At 48.7% G+C, this 10,538-nt stretch overlaps 1 pseudogene; it reads right to left on the bottom strand.

Moving 5' to 3' along the window:
- Window positions 1-6,788: 6,788 nt before the first annotated feature.
- On the bottom strand, window positions 6,789-9,500 carry LOC125524652 (annotated as a pseudogene).
- Between the last annotated feature and the right edge of the window lie 1,038 nt (window positions 9,501-10,538).

Below are 10,538 nucleotides of genomic sequence, written 5' to 3'. Positions count from 1 at the left end.
ACATACTATCAAAATATCAAACACATACCAAATTCACATGATTACTTGCAACATGATTTATCCCGTGACCTCAAGAACAAAAGTAACTACTCACAATCAACAAACATGCTCATGATCAGAGGGGTATTAATATGCATAATGGATTTTAACATATAATCTTCCACCAAATAAACCATAGAGTAATCAACTACAAGATGTAATCAACACTACTAGTCACCCCCTAGCAACAATCTATAGTTCCGGTAACAAGATTGAATATAAGAGATGAACTAGGTTTTGAGATGAGATGGTGCTAGTGAAGATGTTGATGGAGATTACCCTCCCCAAGATGGAGAGTCGTTGGTGATGACGATGACGATGATTTCCCCCTCCGGGAGGGAAGTTCTCCCGGAAGAATCGCTCCGCTGGAGGGAAAAAATGCTCCTGCCCAAGTTCCGCCTCGAGGCGGCGGCGTTCTGTCCCGAAAGTATTATTGTTATTTTTTCTTGGTCAAAACCACTTGTATATACCAGAAGATGGGCACCAAAGGTGGGCCTAGGAGGGCACAATACACCAGGGCGCGCCAGGGGGGCCTGGCGCGCCCAGGTGGGTTCTGCCCACCTGGTGGCCCCCCTTCGGTACTTATTGCCCGCAATATTTCTTATATATTCCATAAAAAATCTTCGTGAAGTTTCAGCCCGTTTGGAGTTGTGCAGAATAGGTGGCCTGACTGTAACGCCCCAGATATACTTTCCATATTTGTATCCAACTCTTGCCGTCTCCGGCGCTAAGTTATATTTATTTCTCGGGTTCGGGTCTTTGTCTCCATGTGTTGTTTTATTTTTCGTGCATCTCATATCATGGCATCTCGTGCATTGCATTTGCATACATGTTCATCTCATGCATTCGAGCATTTTCTCCGTTGTCCGTTTTGCATTCCGGCGCTTCGTTCTCCTCCGGTGGCCATTTCTAGCTTTCTTTCGTGTGTGGGGATTAAACATTTCCGGATTGGACCGGGACTTTCCATGCGGCCTTGGTTTACTACCGGTAGACCGCCTGTCAAGTTTCGGGTCATTTGGACTTCGTTTGATAGTCCAACGGTTAACCGAGGGACCGATAAGGCCTCGTGTGTGTTGCAGCCCAACACCCCTCCAATTTGTCCAAAATTCCACCAAACTTTGCTCCATGTCCTAGAGCGTTCGATCACGATCGCGTGGGCGAAAACCGCACCTCATTTGGGCTCTCCTAGCTCCACTTATGCCTATATATACACCCCCCATTCCAAATCTCAGATTTCTCCCCGTCCTCCTTCTAAAAAAAAATCATCTTCCTCCACCGCGCCGACGGACGTGTCCGCCCCCGGCCGGACAACGTCCACCGCCGCCCGCCTCAGCCAGCCGGGTCGCGCCACGTGGCGCCGGACCACATCGCCGACCGCGCCGCCAGCCCGCGGGCCCACGCGGGGCCCTCCCCGGCCCGCGAGACGCCGCCGCCCCCTCGCCCGGGTCGGTGCCCTCCTTCCCCGAGCCCGGCCGTGCGCCGCCGCCGCTGTGGGTGCTCGCCGCCGCCGGCCCCGCCCACCGGAGCGCCCTGCCGCCCCGTCCAGCAACTCCGGTGGCCGGAGCCACTACGCCGCCGCCGCCGCTCTCCGACGCCGCCTCCGCCCCTCGTCGCCCCGGCGCCCGACGCCGCCGTCCCACTTCCTCCGGCGAGCCGCGACGAGCTCCGGCGACGCCCCGTTGCTACAGTGTTCCGGCGCCGCCTCGGGTTCCGTGCGGTTCCAGATCTCAGATCCAAACCCCCCCGGTTGACTTTTGTCCAGAAACCCTAGTTTTTTATGCGATGTTTGACTGCTCGTATCTCCGCAACCGTAGCTCCATTTTGGGCATATATTATATCAAAATCTTCGTCTCGACATGTACATCATTTCATTCCATTGCATCATTTGCATTTGAGATTATCTTGATGCCCAAAATGCTGTTAGAAGGAGGCTTCGTGAGTTAAATTGCAGATCCGTTAGTTCATCATGCACTTTTGTTATTTTTGCCATGTTTAATCCGTGCATGATATGCCTGTGCCCCTTTGGGATGAATTGTTAAGCATTTTCTCTTCTTTCCAGAGGTGCCACCCATGCATTTTTAGGATGTGTGTATTGTCTTGTGCAAGCTTGCGAAGAGAGGTACCTGAGATTGCTGATTTCAGGGACTTAGTGATTTTCACTAAGTATGGGATATTTTAGTTCGTGATGCCATATGTCCAGCTTGTTTCCTAGTGATCCGTGCCTCTTTTGAGGATGATTAGTAAGGGAGTTTTGATATTTATGTTATGCTCTATCCATCCATGTCTTTGTTTGCATATGTGAAGTGCTCTAGGTTGACTCAATCGAGCTCAACTTTTGCTTCGTTGTTAATCTGGGCAGATCGTCAACTTGTTTGCGATTTTGCCGATGCTACCGTTAGTGTTCCATGCATGCTATGTCTTTGTTCTTGCCATGTGTAGCTAGAATATTGTGCCTTCTTTCTGGTTATATGCTTGCCTTGCCATGACTTGCACTGTAGTGAGTGCATCGAGCTCGTTTACATGCCTTCGTGAGTTAAATTTCTGCATGTCTCAGTTTTCACTAAGTCTGAAAACTGATTGTGTTCGAGCTATGTTCGTGAGCTCGGTAGAGTATTTTGTGAACCGTTTTGGCCCCAGGTCACTTTGGGTGTTTTATTAAGCTTGTTGAGTAGCTTCATGCCATATTCTTACTTGTCATGTTCAGGTCATGTATCATGTTGTTTTGCTGCTCCGAAGAGGGCTTCGTGATCTGAAATTTCAGGCTAGTGTTAATTTCACTAAGTCTGAAATCTGTTTTGCATATTCATTTTTGCCATGCCTGGTTGAACCCCTTAATGGATGAATTTGCCTATGGCTCAGTGCTAGTGATTTGTTAAGCATCTTGTGTACATCACTGCCATGTATTTTGTTTTCAAGTTTGGTAGCTGTAGCATGTTCGTTTCGTTGCATTTAGATGCCTACTTGCTGTAAATCGCAGACCGGTGTCATATCTTAAAACGCTTGCCTTTTCCAAACCGTAACTCCGATTCCAATGATCTTTATATCGTTTTCAAGCGATTTCATCCCCTCTATCCAGTGGCACCCTTGGAATTCCAAGTTGAGGCCAGGTTCATGCATTTTCTGTCATATCTTGCATTTTGCATCCCGCATCGCATCCCGCATGGCATGTCATCATTTCATCATATTGCTTGGTCTTGCACGTGGTTGATTGTATCCTTGTTGCTTGTTTGTCTTGTTGGGTAGAGCCGGGAGACGAGTTCGCTACCGAGAAGCCCGTTGAGTTTGCTTGTGAGGATCCAGTCAACTTTGACAACTGTGCAGGCAAGATGATCATACCCTCGAAATCACTACTATCTTTGCTATGCTAGTTTGCTCGCTCTTGCTATGCCAATGCTACGATGCCTACCTTTTGCTTGTCAGCCTTCCAATTACATGATTGAACCTCTAACCTACCATTGTCCTAGCAAACCGTTGATTGGCTATGTTACCGCTTTGCTCAGCCCCTCTTATAGCGTTGATAGTTGCAGGTGAAGATTGGAGCCGTTCCTTGTTGGAACATTTATTTACTTGTTGGGATATCAATATATTGCTATGTTATCTTAATGCATCTATATACTTGGTAAAGGGTGGAAGGCTCGGCCTCTCGCCTAGTGTTTTGTTCCACTCTTACCGCCCTAGTTTCCGTCATATCGGTGTTATGTTCCCGGATTTTGCGTTCCTTACGCGGTTGGGTTATAATGGGAACCCCTTGATATTTCGCCTTGATTAAAGCTTGTCCAACAATACCCAACCTTGGTTTTACCATTTGCCGCCTACCCTTTTCTTTCCCTTGGGTTCTGCAGACTCAAGGGTCATCTTATTTTAACCCCCCCGGGCCAGTGCTCCTCTGAGTGTTGGTCCACCTGTCAGCTACCGGTGGCCACCAGGGGCAACTCTGGGCTGGCCTACCCGTACCTAAGACAATCTGAGTGTGCCCTGAGAAAGAGATATGTGCAGCTCCTATCGGGATTTGTCGGCACATTCGGGCGGTGTTGCTGGTCTTGTTTTAACCTGTCGAAGTGTCTTGAGTTACCGAGATACCGAGTCTGATCGGAATGTCTTGGGAGGAGGTCTATTCCTTCGTTGACCGTGAGAGCTTGTTATGGGCTAAGTTGGAACTCCCCTGCAGGGATTGAACTTTCGAAAGCCGTGCCCGCGGTTATGGGCAGATGGGAATTTGTTAATGTCCGGTTGTAGATAACTTGAACCTTAATTAATTAAAATGAATCAACTGAGTGTGTTGCCGTGATGGCCTCTTCTCGGCGGAGTCCGGGAAGTGGACACGGTGTTGGAGTAATGCTTGCGCAGGTTGTTCCTTTAGCTTCTCGCTCGTGCTTCGCCTTCTCTTCTCGCCCTCATTTGCGTATAAGTTAGCCACCATATATGCTAGTCGCTTGCTGCAGCTCTACCTACACTTACCTTTACCTTCCTATAAGCTTAAATAGTCTTGATCGCGTGGGTGTGAGATTGCTGAGTCCCCGTGGCTCACAGATACTACAACTCCAGATGCAGGTCCAAGTGATTCCGCTCCAGGTGACGAGTACGAGCTCAAGTGGGAGTTCGACGAGGACTCTCAGCGTTATTATGTTTCCTTTCCCGACGATCAGTAGTGGTGCCTAGTTGGGGTTATCGATTCAGGGCCTTGTCGCATGTTGGGGGTCTTTTCTATTTTGGCACCGTAGTCGGGCCATGAGTGATTTGTATGATGGATGTTATTTATGTACTTTGATGTGACGTGGCGAGTGTAAGCCAACTATGTACCTCCCCTTTATATTATTTATGTACATGGGATGTGTGATGATTTCCTGACTTGCGACATTGCTTTCAATGCGGTTATGCCTCTAAGTCGTGCCTCGACACGTGGGAGATATAGCCGCATCGAGGGCGTTACACTGACGTAGGTTTTTCAGGTCCAGATTTCCAGCTGCTGAAATTCTCCCTCTTGGTGTGTTCCTTGCAAATTATGAGAGAAGAAGGCATTAGACTTACTCCAAAAAATATTATTATGGATAAAACATTGTAAATAACAGTAAGAAAACATGATGCAAAATGGACGTATCGTGGTGGCCCAGTCGCAGCCCGAGGGGAGGGGAGGGGATGCGCGCGCGTAAGGCTAGAGGCGCATAGGGAAGGAGGCGGGGCGGGTGGGGCCACTGCGTATTGCGCGTTTTGCCAGCGTGGCGTGCGAGCCGGCCGGAAGTTAAGGCGGCGTACCGCGCCCAAACGTTTACCTTCATTTACGCACATATATTCATCCCTACGGACACATACACCGACCCTATCCCTATGAGCACCTCCGAGAGACTCACGCGGCATATCATCTTGAGATTGACAGGCGCCTCATAGTCGATGAGAACGTCTCCTTCCACTAAAAGCGTGTCACCGGAAATCCTGAAATAAATTCAAAAAAATACGAGCACCAGAACTTGAACCTTGATGGGCTGGGGATACCACTGTCCTCTTAACCATCCAACTACTGATTAGTTCGCTCATTTTGTGCTGTTTGTAATGGTTTTTTTTACAGTTTTTTGGTTTAATGTTTTCTTTGTTTCTTAACCGGCTTTTCTTCAGTTTTCTTCGGTTAACGATTTATTTATCTTTGATTTTGTTCAGGGTTTTCTCGTTCCTTCACTGGTTTTTCTTTGATTTATCTTTTTTTTTTTTCACTGGTTTTCCGCGGTATTGCTTCAGTTTTTCAGATTTTTTCCTCAAGGTTTCTTTTTTGTTTTGGTGTTTTTTCATCGGTTTCTTAGCGTTTTTTCTTTGTTTTCAGCACATATCTATTTTTCATTACACAATGTAAATTTTTAGTGTATATGTGGAACATCTTTTCATACATGTCTAACGTTTTTCAAATGTACGGTGTACATCTTTTAAATATACATTTTGAACACTTTTTGAAATACACGCTGGTTTATTCCCCTTTTCTTCAACGCATGTCTATATTTTTTTAATAAACATCTTTTAAAAAACATGTTTAATATTTTTAAATACATTAATAATATTTTCTTAAACACATGTTTTAATGTCTATTTTTCTAACGCACGTATACATCTTTTCTTACAGATCATACATTTTTGTATGCATGTGAAACTCTTTTTTACGTATATTTAACATGTTTCCAAATATGAATCATTTTTTTTGAAATGATATCGTTGGAAACTTTTTATGGCTGTTGTACATTTTATATTTTGTTACTCAAATGAATGGTCAAATTTTGACCCAAAATATTGGGGGCATATTAGTTCGGAAGGAGATAGTGGTATAAAAAATATGAATGGCCCTAATGAGGGAGACACGACAACATTTATATGCACTGATTAGTGATCGATGGATAGATGGATCATTAATTTTGTCAACATTCAAACTGAGTATATTTCAAATGGTTAGGTTTCTTGTGGTGGAACCAATCCATCAGGATTCAAATTCTAGACTTGTCACACATGGTCGCATTTTCTTGGATTTATTCTAAGCCTTCCGACGATGTGCTTCAGTGGGTGGATACGTTCTTGTCGACTATAAAGTCGTTTGTGAATACCCCCGATAGCGGCAGGGTGTGCGTGTTCATATGGTTGAATGTCTGTGTGTATATGTGAGTATATGCGTGTGTACTGTGTTTAAAAAAATTATAACTACATGTGCATCGTCAAATAAAAGCCAGAGCTGCAAATGCATACTGAAAATCATTGCAACAACCAGGAAATATCTAGTATAATCAATCAACGCGCTTAGCGCTGAAAATACGCTGCTCATATGTTCGCATATCTGCCGGGAATAAATAAGCTCAGTCCTCGGTAGCACTAAGGTACGCAGTTTCAGTTGATTCATGCAAATAAGCAGAGTCCTCGGCGGGTAGATCACCATAAGCCTGTCCCTCCAAGAAGTGTATCTCCCCAGAACCACGCACCGCTTCAAGCACCGGCAACCTGGCGTCCTCAGATCGTAGCACATCGACAGCCTGCGTCACCGACGGCCGCCGCACCGGATCGTGATGCGTGCACCAAAGCCCTGTCACGAGCAGACGCTCCATCTGCAGCCCGTCGGAGTCGCCGTCGAGCCTCCTGTCTGTCGCGTCAAGGATCTGGTTCCGGCAGTACATCTCCCGGACAGACGCCAGCAGCGCCGCCGAGGCGTGGCCTGCCTCCCTCGACGCCGGCCGCCTGCCGCAGGCGATCTCGAGGAGCACGACGCCGAAGCTGTACACGTCGGACTCGGCGCTCGGCCTGCGGCCGTTGACGAACTTCGGGTCAATGTACCCGACGGTGCCTGCCACGACCTGCGTCGTCTGCGGCTCTGCGCCGTGGTCGACGAGCCTCGCCAGCCCGAAGTCGCCGAGCTTGACGTTGCGCGACGCGTCGAGCATCACGTTTGCAGGCTTGATGTCCCCGTGCACGACGCACTGCTCGCACTCCGTGTGGAGGTACCGCAGGGCGAAGCCCAGCCCCAGCGCGATCTTGTACCTGCAGCATGGACATCGATCAACCTTCTTAACTTTCAAGGTGAGACTAAGGTGGTGTTTGGTTCTCTAGTCCTAGGATTTCTTTTAATCTCAACTAAAAAGTCCCTAGTTTCTAAAAAGTCTCACCCTGTTTGTTTTTAAAGACTAAAAGATCCCTAGTCCCTTTCTAGAGGCTATTAAATCACCATGTTGCCTTTAGTATATAGAAAAATAACAATCAAACAACACCATATGATGGCGGGCCAATGGATGCATGGAGGAGCATTGATGAAAAAGTCCCAAAAAGTCTAAAAAAGTTTCTCCCGTTTGATAAAAAAGTCTCTATGAGAGACTTTTTCTAGTCCCTACATAAAAAAATCCCTGGAAACAAACACCCCCTAAAGCCAAGTGACTCTTCGTTGCAAAAGAAAAGAATTATTTACCTCTCAGACCAAGTTATCGTCCGGTCAGGATTGTAGAGGTGCGTGTCGAGGCTGCCTCCGGGCATGAGCTCGTAGGCAAGCGCCAGTTCTCTCCGGCGACCACACCAGCCGACGAGGTGGACGATGTTGCGGTGCCTCAGCTGGCTCATTACGGTGACCTCTGCCTGAAACTCCTTCAGACCCTGCACAGATTGATCCTCTGAGAGCATCTTGATGGCCACATGACGGTTTTGGCCAGTCAAGTAGCCTCTGTACACCGGGCCGAATCCCCCTCTCCCAATCTTCCTCTCCTCTGCGAAGTTGTCCGTCGCGGCGGCGAGCTCGCTGTACCTGAACTCCCTAGGTCCCAATGCTCGCCTCAGCTCAGGTTCTCTTATCACGTGCTCGACGTCTTCCAGTTGGTTAGACCTAGCAGTGCTCTGCCGCGGCCTCTTGCTACGCATCTAGCAGAGCAGCACGGTTGCCACGGCGCAGATCAACCCTATCAAGGCCGAAGCCGCAACAGCTGCTTGCTCCAACCACGACGATACGGCCTTGCCGCGGGCTGCAACGTGCAGTTTCCTTGTCGCTCTCCGGCCATATGTACCGGACAACAATCTTCGCGCCCTAGGTTCGTAGGGGAGCCTGCGATAATGGTGTCGACTGGGTACTCTTCCACTTCGTCGTGTGGTACTTGTGATACCATCTACATCTAATAAGTAAAAGGAAGCTCCTCGTGTGATTCTGCAACCTGTGAGGTTGTGAAATCCCACACCTCCCAATGAACCAGCAGAGAAAGCAAATGATTTTTGTTGTTCTTGTAAGAACACAAAAAAGACAGGATCGCATAATTCGGTGGTGTTAATCCCGAGGAACTTATCACGGTGGTGATAGGATCCGCTGCAATTGAAGGATAATTCAGCAGCGTGAGGAGCAAGGTAGGAAACACGGGGCAGAAGAGCAGACGGTAGGTTCTTGCTCGGCGAAAAACTCGTCCCCGTGCCCTCCGTAGATCTCACGCCGATGGCGATGAGCTTGCTACTGCGATCCTCAGTCTCCGGGCTGAAGCAGGCAAGGCGCTGGCCCGTGTACCAGTACCAGTCTGTGGTGGAATTCTGGGACAGGAGGAAGCCGAGGTTCTGCCCGTGGCCATGGGGCATCGTCGGAGTGAAAGAGAAGGGCGTCGCATCGCCGGTACATGACGAGCTGTGGCTGTGCAGGCCCGCAATAATTTGAAAGGAGAAATTGGTGGCGAAGCTTACCATTTTGCCCGTGGGGCTTTCCCATGGCTGCACTCTTTTCGCGTACGACACCCGGGCGGTGCTGTGCGCTCTGCTTCTGCCAGGTCTCGCACTCGCAGTCGCAGTGATGGATGCATGCTCGGGGAACATGAGGATTGCAGTGGGGTGCGAGAAGTCGAAGGGCAGCGAGACAGCGGAATTGGCATAGATTGAGGAAGTGGAACAGAAGTAGAAGCAGAAGAACAGGAACAGGGAAGGGAGACCGGAGCTCCTCGCTCTGGCCATCATCGTTTGTGTTTGTGTGAGATCTAAAATGAGAGTTGAGACTAGTGGATTTATAGAGCCGGCCGGCCGGATTTTTCGAGCATACGACAGCCGGCAGAGTGCTAACCACCTGGTCCTCGGTCAACTTGTTAGAGCATCTCCAACAGAAGTCCAAAAAAACAACGCACTAAAATAATTTTACTGTACCATTTTAGTAATTTTAGCGCGCCGTGACCGATTCAGTCCAGCAGAGGCACAAAAATATAACGCGCAACGGACAGCGCGCAGCAGTCCAGCAGACGCACTAAAAAATAAAGCGTCATAAATATATCTACAATAAACAGGTCCCTAAACATTTACAAATAAGTCCATCTGATCAAAACAAAAACGCATTTGGGTCCCCAATGATTGGAGCAAGCTAGCTTGCTGACCTTGCAAATCATCTTCCGCCGTGCACCGCACGCGAGCTAGCTTGCTGTGAATCGCAAATGCGAGCTAGCTAGCTTCCCTTAATCGTTGGAGCAAGCTAGCAGAAGGGCAACGGCGGCTCCCAGCCGGCACGCGCTCCCGGCCGGCACGCGCTCCCGGCCAGCGAACTTGAGGCGGCGAGCTGCACCCGGCGAGTAGAAGGGCAGCGTCGGCTCCGTCCCGTGCTAGGACGAGCAGAGACGAGAACGCATAGGAGTGGCCGCGGCCGGCGGCGGCGCGCTGCAGCTCCTGCAGCGGCGAGCTTGAGGCGGGACGAGCAGAGGAAGCGGAGCAGTTCGTCTTCGCGCTTTAAATTGTCCAGCGCGTTGTATGCCGCGCATCAAATATCCCGCATGCGATGCAGAAATTCTCAGCGCGCTGGATGGATTTTACAGCGTGCTGGCTTTTACAGCGTCTGTTGGAGATGCTCCGCGCGTTAAATTGACGTTTTTTCCAGCGCGGGCTACTTTTAACGTCTGTGTTGGAGATGCTTTTAAAATATACTGGAATCTTATAAATGATCTGGTCAAAAAATGCTATTCGTACGCACAGCTTCTACGTGGACCTTAGAGCATCTACAATCGGAGCTCTAGTATTACCCTCAACCGTCCAATTGGCTTATCCGGT

Source organism: Triticum urartu, chromosome 7, assembly GCF_003073215.2.
Source record: "Triticum urartu cultivar G1812 chromosome 7, Tu2.1, whole genome shotgun sequence".
Lineage (NCBI taxonomy): Eukaryota > Viridiplantae > Streptophyta > Magnoliopsida > Poales > Poaceae > Triticum > Triticum urartu.
This window is presented reverse-complemented; position numbering and strand designations above follow the sequence as displayed.